Source organism: Microtus ochrogaster, linkage group LG1, assembly GCF_000317375.1.
Source record: "Microtus ochrogaster isolate Prairie Vole_2 linkage group LG1, MicOch1.0, whole genome shotgun sequence".
Classification (NCBI taxonomy): Eukaryota; Metazoa; Chordata; class Mammalia; order Rodentia; family Cricetidae; genus Microtus; species Microtus ochrogaster.
The window spans coordinates 16,622,661-16,632,216 of NC_022027.1; positions in this window are offsets into that span (position 1 = coordinate 16,622,661).

A 9,556-nucleotide genomic window follows, 5' to 3' on the forward strand; every position below is an offset into this window, starting at 1 on the left:
TAGGGGGGAGAGTGGGAGGAGTGGGAGGCTGGGAGGAGGCGGAAAATTTTTTTTCTTTCTTAATAAAAAAAAAATGTGGAACTGTAAAAACAGGATATGCAAAGAAAATATAATTTGTGTGAGGAAATTATGATTTGTAATAAAAATTGGTAAAATATAACATAAAAAAGTAATCCTATATTTTTAAAATTTGAATACCCACAGGCTTGTCTCATTATATTTATATTGCTGCAACATTAAGACTTAAAGTGAATACTTGTTGAAGAAAGGAATTTTATTTAGCTAAATGTTCTGGAGGTTCAAGTGTCCAGTGATGTCTTTGTTCATATCTTCTGAGAACTCTGTGGTAAGAACAGGCATAGAAGGATCAAGTATTCGGACAAAAAATCAGAGACCAGAAAAAATATGCTCTGCCTGTGTTGATAATAGCCCACCCATATGAGTATACACCATACATGAGTCTCCCAGGATCAATCTCTCCAGTATGACTGTCATTGATGACTAGGTCCATCGCCTCCCAGAAGAGCCAAACTAAAGACCAAGCTTCCACACATGACAGTTTAAGGACACAAAAGTCGTGAGTGATACTAGAGTCAAAAATGAGATAAAATTTATAGAAGGTGATAAGTTTTAAATCTGTTAGTTTCTGATATAAATTTTATTGATTGTCTTTATTTATTGATTCTATATTTTAAAATTCTTGTCAAATGAACAATGGGGTGAGAAATACAAAATTTTGTAAATAAAATGCATTTTTAAATCACACAAATTATGACCCCTTTTTCAAGAAAAAATGTATTATTCAAGACTATTTCTTTTCTTTATTATTGTACATTTAAAAAGTAGATTTACTTTGTGATATGAGTTAAAGGAGTCAACACAAATCTTTCGTGTTCTCTCCTGTCCAATGATCATATTATTTTTCTGAGTATTATGAATGCTTGTTGTTTGTATTACACTAAAAATTTTTTGAGAATTACTCCTCTCTTTCTTCTCTGTTATAAAGATTTGTCCAAAATAATGCTGTAAAGTTTTCACCATATAAATAGAGGAATGTATTAAAGAAAAAAAGCCAGCTGTACCTTTGGACACATTTTTATATTTCACATATATCTAAAACCGTGACCCATTTTGAGAGTTTGGAGATTTCAGTAAGATGTTGCACATTGATATTTCTTCTTTTAATGACAGAAATAAGTGAGGCTTCTGAACCTGGCATAACTCCATCAATAGACATGGTGAAGGGTCTGGGAATCACATCACCAATTCTGCCTTATGAAGGCCAAGACAATGGTACACAAAAAGACAATAAACAAAATGTTGCATAGAACAGTTTAGCTCAAAAGGAATGTGATGCTCTCAAGTTGAAACACTAGCTAATGACTTATGAAAAGTTATTTAAACATTTTGAATCCTAGTTTCCATACTCTAAATATTAAGTTAGTCAACATTTTATTAAAAATTACAAGTTTCTAACACAAGACAACTACTCAAAAATGTGTTTATTTATTATTTATCTTATTTATTATCATACTATATTATTCTATTTAAAAGGATTATGGGTGGGTGATGGCTCAGTAAAGACACTGGCTGCAAGGTGACCTGAGTTTGACACACAGGACTCACATATAAGTTGTCCTCTATTTCCACATACTTTTACACACACACACACAAAACACACACACACACACAGACACACACACAACACAGGTTAGATGCACATGGTCTCAAACAATAAAAAAATTACATGGCTCAACAAAAAGTTCTTAAAGTAAGAAAACCTTTTCAAATGCATTCTTTTTTTAAAATATTTATTTATTTTGTATACAACATTCTGCCTTCATATATGCCTGCATGCCAGAAGAGGGCACTAAACCTCATTACAGATGGTTGTGAGGCACCATGTGGTTGCTGGGAATTGAACTCAGGACTTCTGGAAGAGCAGCCAGTGCTCTTAACCTCTGAGCCATCTCTCCAGCCCTTCAAATGCATTTTTATGCCTTCTTTAAACCAGGTATAGAGGTGGAGTGAGGAGCAGCAATCAGACTTTAAGTTTTCACTTTTCTCTAAATGATTTACTACTAGTCTATATTATTGATTGTCTCCTGTAGGAGGAGGTTTCTTTTGTAAAGGCAGTGAAAACAGTATTTTAATGGCTGTGATATCCTGGTATTATGTATTGAAACAATAGACTCACCCATTATTTGGCCTAAAAGTTAAAAGTTTTTGACTCGGACCAGAATATAGAGTGGAGTGAGGTATTCAATGTTAGAGTATCAAAAACAAGTTTATAAGTTGTGATTTTGATTTTGTATACCAGAGATTTGCCTTGATATGGGGTTTCCTGTGATGTTCTCAGTTCTGTCACCCTTTACTGAAATCCAGACACACCAGGAGTGGGGTTTCAAATGACATTTGATGAGTTATAAATCTAAAAATTAAAGTGAACTTTCTGAACTCAAATAAATTATTTGTTATTAATGTTTCAGGGAACTTTGAGAAGCAGTTGTTAACTCTAAAGAAAAAAATAAGCTTAACTTTAGCTTTTCTTTTTTTAAAAATTTCTTTTCCTTTTTTTTTTTTTTAAAAAAAAAACACACTATCTTTTTCATTTAACATACCAATCTCATTTTCCACTCCCTTCCCTCCTCCCATGCCTTCCACCTAATCTCCAAACCACCCCCCATCCACTCCTCAGAGAGGGTAAGGCACATTGCTTTGGGAAAGGTCCAAGGCCCTCGCTACTATATCTAGGCTGAGCAAGGTATCCACCAACCTATGTTTGTTCCTTCCTAGTCCAAACTAGTGGCACCAGGATTTTTCCTTAGTGCTTGTACTGACTTTTTGCAAACCTATGTTTGTATCCCTAACATGGTCTTGATCTGTTTGCTTATATTCTCATTCCTCCCACTCTTCAACTGAACTTCAACAGAACTCAGTCCTGTGCTCTACTATGGGACTCTGCCTCTGTTTCTGTAAGTTGCTGGAAGAAGGTTTTATGGTGATATTTGAGATACTCATCAATCTGATTATATGGCAAGGCCAATTCGAATACCCTCTCCTCTAATGCTCAGCTAAGACCCATTTCAGGGTCTTAGCTGGGTTCAGGGAATCAACCTACTTCAGGACCCAGCAATACCACTCTTGGATATATATATATACAAAAGATGCCTATCATACTACAAGGATATCTGTTGAACTATGTTCATAGCAGCATTATTTGTAATAGCCAGAACCTAGAAAAAAAACCCATGTCATTTAAATTTATCATCATGTAAATTCTTTAATAGTTATGCTTCCTACAGTAAATTTTTATTAATTGCATGTGTATATGCTTATGGGTATGGTGTATAATGTATACTAGACTTTTACTAACATATGCATTTAAATTTCTTATGACATAACCTATAATCCAAAATTTAGTAGTGGAGGCAGGAAGAACAGATTTCAAGGGTCCAGAAAAAAAAAAAACTGATTCTTGCTTGGGTTATATGAGGCCCTTATCAAAACCAAAACCCAAACAAAATAAAATTATTTTTGTTGCCTAAACATGTAAAGAGGGACAGTTAGATGACTCAGCAGGACACATGGGACAGAAATAGAGAGCAGCTCCTGCAAGCTGGCCTTTCACATCCCTATGTGCCATGGAATGTATGCGAGAGTGTGAGCATATGGGACTTAACAATGTCAGTTGCTATTCAATTGTTGTTTTAAGATAACATAAGCAATGAAACATGGAGAATAAAGTTTATTAGGAAACATAGTTTCAGTGGTCAAATTCATTACCGTCCTGCCAGGGAGAATGGAAGAAGGCAGGCAGGCGTGGAGCTCACAGCACTATTTGACAGCAGGTAGCAGAGGGAGAAAAGGCTAACTGAAAATAGTATGGGGTTTTGAAACCTCAAATCCTGCCCCCAGGGACACACCTCCTCCAACAAGATCATTTCTAATCCTTCCCAAATAGTTCCACCAACAGGGCAAGAAATAATCAAACGTATGAGCCTAAGAAATATTACTTTGATGTGTGATTCCCCTCTGTATGCCGTGCATACCGTTGGTGAATAAAGAAACTATCTTAGCCTATTGGTAGGGCTCACTTAGGTAGGCTGGGGAAAATAAACTGAATGCTGGGAAAAAGGAGGCAGAATCAAGAGAAGCATGAAGCTCCCCGGAAGACAGATGCCAGAGCCTTGCTGAAAGGCCACGACCTCGAAGTGAGGCACAGATTAAAGGAGATGGGTCAAATTAAGGTGTAAAAGCTAGCCAAAAAGAAGTTAGAGATAATAGGCCAATAAGTGATTTAATTAATACAGTTTCTGTGTGATTATTTCGGTTCTGTGTAGCAGGAACAAATAAGCAACCACCTTACAACACTATTTTGAATGGAAAGAAAACATGAACATCAAAACTTGTGTTTACTATAAAATACTACCCTTGGGGCTTGGGTGGTAAGATACTGTCTCTTTCAAAAGATATATAAACGTGCATGGGTTTGTTTTAATTCCTTTAGATCACATGGATACACTTTTCACAAGCAGTTAGGGATGGTGAAACTAATTACTTTTATCTATTAATGGAAAATAATTTTTAAAAATTCACCTCATTATTCAAAATGTCTCACTTTTAGAGATGTTATTATTTTTAAGATCACTTTATCAAAACTAAAATATAGCATTTTCATTTTACTCTGCAGAAAACATTGTAGGAGTCACCAATCAATAAATTTGTAACATACTTTCTCCAGTATTTTTTTTGTTTTTTTTAAAATAATATAGTAGTTTTAGGACAAACTATATTCTCTTATCAATCATAGATCAAGATTTAAATTAAACTTTATTCAGGCCTTTAAAAATCTTTAGGATAATGTAGTTTTAATCAAAAATAATATTTCAGTTAAAAGTTAAACATTCTGTAAGTTTTGTCATAAGTCGTGTCTGCATAGGAAATTCTTAAAATATCTTATAGTGTTACCTCTATATAAATATTTACATGAATTTGTGGATTCACGTAAATTGGTGCTACTTTTATCATAAACATCTTGTAATATCATGGTTGTATTTGGCACTGCAAAGGAACCATGTGTTTTTAGGATGACATTTCTGTGGCAAAATACAATCCCTTTAACACAATGAAGTTGTCTATGACAAAAATAGCTGCACAACATTTCTGCTTTTACCTTAATTGAAAATAATTTTGATGAAGTTCAAACTTCTTCTGCATTGCTGAACTAGCCTCATAGAAGGTATTCAGACAGCCCATAAGGCTCAGGGTCACTGTGTGGTTAGCTCAGTTCTCAATTTTATTAAATCTTTAGCATTGGCAGTATTGGTAATTCCACACAATATAGAAATTTCTAAAATTTTAGTTTCTATGTCTATTTTTGAAGATATAATTTCAATTCAATTGCTGTTTCTACATTGAAATAAGAAGAAACTATAAAATAAATGACTTTCTTGAAGCTTTCATACAAACAAAATATTTAAATTTTCTTCTCCCTATAATTTCATTTTGTTTCACCCTTGTCATTTTATATGATAATAACAACTGTTAATGCTTATATTGTGCACTCCTAAGACACTCTCAATCATGATCTATTTTTGTTTCTTTTTTATCATTATTTGGTAAGTTTTAATTATCTTTCTTTTGCTTCTTTTATGTCATGTCTCCCTCTTTTCTTTCTTATTTTACTTGGTAACTGAGATTATAAAAAAATTAGATTCATATCTTCTTAAGTGAAGCATCTTACAAGAAAGTCTGACTAAGATATCAAAAAGTGTTCTGAGGATAACTGGCATCCACAGAAAGCTCTTCAAATCCATGAATAGAATTCCCTCCTTACTGCCTTTGTCATTGAAATGTGAATTCTCCATGAGGACATCATAGGTGACCATGGGGTCAAGAGGAAAATGCATCACTCTCTAGAGAGAACATTGCAATGTTTGTGCTGATTGTAATTGACATTCCAAATATGGATATTCAAAATGACTCAGAAATATCCTCTTTATGTGTATGACTTTGAGAAAAAAAAAAAAACCTTTCATCTGGTTTGTGGGATGAAAATACTAAAAGCAATTAAGTCTTTCCTCCCCCCCCATAGAAATAATGTAGATGATTCTTTTTTGTCAAAATGTCTTAGTGAAGCAGTCTCTTAATTGCAAGTTAGTCTAGACATTTTGCTATATTCATTTCAAGCCACACCAAGGAATTCCCTAAAGAAAGTAACAAATGAAAATCATGTAATAACCACCAATTCTTTCTCTTGGCCTTTTATGTTAAATAAGACAGAAAGAAAGATACTCAGCTATCTCTGTCTAAAAATTATAAACTATTTTTATCTACAGAAGGGAGATGGGTAAGAAGGTAAAGGAAAGAACCAAGAGAAAAATGCTAAAAATCAAATGTATCAGCTAGACTGTTAATATAAATGCACAGTATTGATTACATTTCCATAAGATAGTCCAATCATGTAGGTTTGTCAGTTACAGGTATTTCCTTCCTTTTCAAAAGATCCTTGATCTGCTAGAATCTGGTGATTTGGTTTCCTTTTTTGAGATCCATTATCTTACCAAGAGATGTTACTTATCTCTTATCATCAGTTTCCTCCCAAAGCATATGGGTGAAATATCTTTATCACAAGAATACCAAACAGAAAGAGCCAGCTACACAGCATTTAACTACATTTAGACTTTGATTTGTTTTTGTATGCTGAAACCCCAACAAAAAAAGTTTAATGTTTTTAAAAAAAAAAGGAAGAAGAAATGTCTTGGAAAGAGATTGTTGCTCTGAATAGATCCTAATCATTTTCTTTCACATCTCAGTTGAAAAATCTGGTAGTCCCAGTTTATGTGGGAAAAATCTTAAATTATAAAATTATTTTAATATTCAATCCCTCACATACAGACCTCTTAACAAGTAAACTATTTCATCATAAACTTCTAAGTTGTTAAACAATTGTTTCTACTTATTCAGTATTTGTGTGTGCTTGCATGCATACTTGCATGAGTTTACTTGCACAAAATGCATACAGTTGCCAGTAAGGCCAGGGGGCTTCAGAGAATTCCTTGGAAGCGAGACAGAGTAAGTTCTGAGCTGGTTATTCTGGGGACTTGGAGATGAACAAGGTCTTCTAGGGGAGCAGCTCATGCTCTTAATTACTGAGTTGCCCTTCCAGCCCTCTAAATCATTTTTAGTTTAAAGACTGCTATCTTTTTTGACTACAATCACCTCTGTTTTTCTTGTAAGGTCACTAAACTCGTGTGTGTGTGTGTGTGTGTGTGTATGTGTGTGTGTGTGTGTGTATGTGTGTGTGTCTGTGGGTGTGTGTGGTGTGTATTATTGTGTGCACATGTGTACTTGTATGTGTTATTTTTAGTACCTATTACATATTAATGCTAACATTACTATGTTAACATTACTGTTAAAACTTTCAGAAAGTTCATGATTTTTATTTTGTTAGAACTAATATTCACAATATTCTACAGAATTCAAAATTCATTATTGACTACTATTTGTCACTGCTTATAAAAAGTCCTCAGAGAAGAATCGTAAATATTTCAGCTAAAAATTTTCAGCTTATCCAATTTCTTTTTTACATACATAAAGAATTAACCCCACATGTGAAATATTTTCTGACACTGATTATTTAGGACATTCCAACTCGTTATAAACACTTAATGGATAGTCGGACACTATCGCATACTTTAAATGAAGTCCGTTCTGTTCCTGAAACACTGAATTATAGATTGATGATACATGATCCATTGTGTTCTTACTGTTGATGTAAATTAGCATGTGGTCTTTAAGAGAGTCTCATTATGTGAAAGGACAGCTTTGACCTCATAGCCTCTCCTCTGCCTTGTGTGTCATGACATTGTAAACTAAATGGATGCTTCTTCGTGCCAAGTATTAGCATTCTACTTATTCTTTGCTTTACACTACAGTGATACAGATCAGCATTCTCTCTCAAGTGTTGCCTTCTTCAACTCTGAGCCTATTCTGTTTAATGACTGCAAAATTCTGAATCTGCTAGTGCCCATGTCAGAGGAGCAGCAGGTAGCAATTGACTTCAGGAGATTGGTCCACCAGCAATCAAGGCACTGATGGATGAATCTCAGATAGGCAAGGCTCCAAGGGTTTTGGCCCCAGAATGACTCTTGCTACGGTTGTGTCTTTTCATGTTTGTTGCTGTCATTATTCTCTGGTATCTGGTGTGTGAATGGGCTTTGGGAAATCAGTCAATGTAGTGCTATTATCACACTGAAATATCCTGGTTTACTGGGCAATTTTACTTGTGGATTATGATAAAGATGATTTTCTCCTAAACTGTTCCATTTAACTGAAGTTTTATAGACTAATACTGCTAGTATAAATAAGATTTTGAATATTGAGGGTCTTTAATAAATATTGCAAGGAATTGTGATGAACTTTAGATTACTGGGAAAATTCATATGGTTAGAAGCAAGATATGGTCTTGCACCTACACCCTGATAAACCAGCAGCTGCAGAGGATAGAAAATAAGAACAACGAAATGTCACACAGCTATTTTCTCTTGAGTAACCATTTAGACTGTGGCTTAGGCTAATGATTAAGAAACACAATTTAGTCCATGAAACCCAGGGAACTCAAGTTCATTAAAGGAGGTAATATGCTAAAAAGAAGATCAAGGAGACTATATTCTTATGTCATTTGGAATTTTCAATGAAAATATTTAACAGTGTTATTAAGAGAAAAATACTTGTTAGATAAAAAGTTGTGAAAAACAAAAATAGAGCTGAATAAGCATATGATGGGCACATCAGATGACCAGCAGGTCTGGCATTATTTATTACAAATAGCATATATGAAAACTCCACACAAGCAGTATTATTGCCAAAGTTTCCTCCCTCCATGAAGTTGACATCCACAAACAAACCTGACTGAGTAGCTCAGTTAAGGGAAACACCACATCAAAAGACTGGGAGGGTTCAATCAATCTCTGAGCAAAAGTTGTAATGCTTTTATTGCCTCTGGCATTCTTAGATTGTAAATAGACTTGTTTTACAAGTAAAAATTCAGTACATGGGATAGGAATGCACATGTACATAAATGACTTCCTAATTTGGGTTTGTTTGTTTATTTATTTATTTATTTATTTATTAAAGATTTCTGTCTCTTCCCCGCCACCGCCTCCCATTTCCCTCCCTCTCCTCCAAGTAAGTTCCCCCCCCCCTCAGCCCGAAAAGCAATCAGGGTTCCCTGTCCTGTGGGAAGTCCAAGGAACCCCCACCTTCATCCAGGTCTAGCAAGTTGAGCATCCAAACTGCCTAGGCTACCACTAAGCCGGGATGTACTCACTAATTTGGGTTTTTTATTGGCTCATACTGATGTGTGAGCAAGGAGGAAGGAAGTTAGGGATGGTTTTATTACGTGAAGACTGATGCAGGTTGTTCAGCACAGAGATGGATGGAGATAGAGACAGAGACCCACATTGGAGCACTGGACTAAGCCCCTAAGGTCCAAATGAGGAACAGAAGGAGGGAGATCATGAGCAAGGAAGTCAGGACCTCGAAAGGTGCA